Raw genomic sequence first — 3,381 nt, 5'->3', positions numbered from 1 at the left:
AATGTTTGTGGCCCTTTCCAAAAATATTTGGTTTCTCTAAAAAGCAACAGCTGTTGGGAAATGGATGGAAGTTTTTACTGTAGTGTGTATAGCATTTTATTTAATGCTTTCATTCCTTTGGGGAATTTGCCTGCCTGATAGCAGATGAAACAACAGGGATTTAGCAAAATATAAAAATTCATGATGTTAAAAATCAGCAAGTTGGATGTTAAATTTAAAAGTCACACATGAAAACCAAGAATCTTTTCTAAAAATACTTCTTGCTGAGTGGAAATTCTTTTTCTTCTGTGAGAACAGGTATAAATTATTAAAAATTCACTTTCCACTAATAATTTCCATTGTATTTTGCAGTTTACAAAGCACACACATACTTAAAATTTGGGTTTTACTGCAATTCTACTAAGCAGCTTAGGGACAATGATTTTCCTTGTTATAAGTGATACAGATGAGGCCTCAAAGGAAGAAGACTTGCCTGAAGTCAGGCAGCTCACCAGGAGTGTAACCAGGGTTAGTATAGAATTTTGCAGTGACTTGCTTAGTGCTCTCTGTCATTTTCAATTGCCTAACTATCAACTACCATTATCAAATGGATGATATTTGGGCAACGGGATCTGGCCAAGATATCATTGCTCCTGCAAGGATGCTGTTGCTGCCGCTACAAACCCATTGCTCACCTTCCTCCCTCATCCCAGTGGGGGAAGTATCACATGGTGAAGTGTGGTCACGTGCTCAAGCCTGGCTACTGGGGTGGGGCCAGAAGAGCTTTCTATGCTTGAGCTGCCCTCAAGATGCAGGCCCTGTGTCCCGTTAATACAATACACAGGGCATGGTTTGTCCCACACAAGAGAGAAGGTTGGATTCTGGATAGAGCAATATGGAGTAATAGTACACCTGCCCAAGAGGGCAAGTACAGACCAAATTGAAAAGGGCAGACCAAAATGATGACAGAGGTTTTTTCCTTTCTCCCTCCCTCCCTCCCTTCTTCCTTCCTTTTTTTTATTCTCCCCAAATGATCAACTGAAAGGATTATGAAAGAAAACTACAGGAAAGAGTTTTCCAATTTCAGTGAGCCAAAGAATCACTGGGGAACTTAATGAACATGTAAAACCCCAAGGCCACAGCCCTGAGATTCTGATTTCATAAATGTTTTTAACACTTGTCAAAAGTAAAAGTAATCCCCTGAACTAAAACAGCTTGGATATTCTAGAATGTCCATCCTATTGCTTTTTAAAGACAAACACAGCAAGCTGGTGTCCTAAAGGCAATCACTCCTGATTTTGGCAAGCTGCTAAAATTGTTAAGTCTAGAGTGAGGCTCAGCAATCTGAGTTTTTAACATGGCCTTAGGTGATTCTGACCCAGGTGGTCTACAGACTTCATTTTGAGAACCCCAACCTAAAGAGTCAGAAGGTTCACAGAGGGCAAATCTTCTTGGTTGATAGCCAGACAAATCATAATCCAGCTCAGCTCTGACCCCTGCTTCTGTTCTCTATTAAATGGTCTTAATCTCACCCCAGACTGGCAGGTTTTGCCTGCGCTTGCTGCTTCCTAGCTTCTGCAGGGCAGCGACCCTAGGCATCGACACCATCCGCTGATGCAGGCCCTGCCTTGGCTGCCAGCGGCATTGGTGCTCAGCAGTGTGCAGGGAACTCGACAGATTCACTGTGCTCCAGGGGAGAGAACTGGACCCAAAGGGAAGAAATTTAGTGTTTTGAGTTTTATGTGTGATGCCTGCCACTACCGGGGAGAAGTTGAAGGATTGGTGAGAAAAAAAGAGAGAAAGAAGGGTAAGATAATGTAATTGTATCTTTCCTTATTTTATGATTTATATAGAGCTTTCTGTCCTTCAAAGAGCTTCTAGAAAAAGATGGATGTGTGATAAAATGTCCTGGGTTAAAAAAAGAGAGAGAGAGAGATTGAGAGAGATGGAGGGCAGAAGAGTTGCGGATGAACCATAAGAGGCAAGAAAGCATGCCCGGGTTTCCTCAACATGGTGTGTCCTCTTGTGAGGTTAACCAGGGCAGGGGAGGTCATGGTAATGCCCTCCAACTCCCAAAAGAAGAAAATTGTCATAGCAGATAATGTAATACGATTGTCAAATATACAGGGGATCCCCTGAGTTGATTATGAAGTATGAGTCCAGAACTGTTTGTTTTGTAACCATTTAAAATGCTGCAAAATTTTTATTATCCTGGGAAATAATTTTTATTATCCCGGGAAATAAGTGCCATATACAGGTGATCTGTGCTCCCATCCTCTGCTCCTAATTCACTTGATTCATATTATGTCTTCCAACATTGTTTCTCTAAAAAAATTTCTAGCTTTTCTGGCATGAGTTAGGAAGCAGTGGGCCAGGGGTCCAGGCCCTGTGCCCATCTCCTGGGCTTGACTGGCCCCTTGCAGTGTGACTTTGGAAGACTCACTCAACCTCTTTGGGTTTTGGTTTCCTCATCTGTAAAAAGTGGTTGAAATAATAATCTCCACACTCCTTCTACATCTAGCACTCTAGCTTCCCCTAATATATTCAGGGTAATTTGAAAGAACTTCCTACCCTTTGCATGAAAGACAGAATAAAAAGGCCACTATTTTGAACACTGGACATGAGGAGATTTCTTCTAACAGTAAGTGGACTAATGGGTTTGCTCTCTGTATTAATTTGCTAGAGCTGCATAACAAAATACCATAGACTGGGTGGTTTAAACAATAGAAATTTATTTTCTCATAATTCTGGAGGCTAGGAGTCTAAGATCAAGGTATTAGTGGGATGGGTTTCTTCTGACACCTCTCTCCTTGGCTTGTAGATGTCTGTCTTCTGACTCTATCTTCACCTGGTCTTCCCTTTCTTTGTGACTATTCTAATCTCCCTTTCTTGTAAGAACACTAGTCAGATGAGATTAGATTAGGGCTCACCCCTAACTTAATTGCCTTTTTAAAGATCTTATCTCCAAATACAGTTACATTCTAGATACTGGGGTTGGGACTTTAGCATATGAATTTGGGGGAACACAGTTCAGCCCTTAACAGTCTCCACACTGGGGGATCTTGGGGAGTATGGAGAACATGGTATTCTTTGGCTGGCTTGGGCAAAGCCCCAGATTAGATGAACAAAGAGGAGGATTAGATGAACTCTTGAAGCCCTTGCCAATTCTGGGAATTTGCAATATTGTATAAAGCTCCTCAAAACCAACACCTCATTACCAGGAACACGAATAAAGAAGGGGCAAAAAGAGCAAGGCTGCAGGAAAATAAAAACAGCAAATGATTTGTATTTCATGGAAAGCAAAAATGGAAAAGAACTTTGAAGCATTTTCATTTGGGGCAGTTTCATTGCATCATGAGGGGAGAGGTACTTTATCACCCCACCGTTATTGTTTGATCTGTA

The sequence above is a fragment of the Callorhinus ursinus genome, unplaced genomic scaffold, assembly GCF_003265705.2.
Source record: "Callorhinus ursinus isolate GAN/ISIS: 27379988/994484 unplaced genomic scaffold, GSC_fseal_2.0 scaffold2, whole genome shotgun sequence".
NCBI classification, from domain to species: Eukaryota; Metazoa; Chordata; class Mammalia; order Carnivora; family Otariidae; genus Callorhinus; species Callorhinus ursinus.
The sequence above is the reverse complement of the archived record's forward strand: the minus strand, read 5'-3'. Positions refer to the sequence as shown.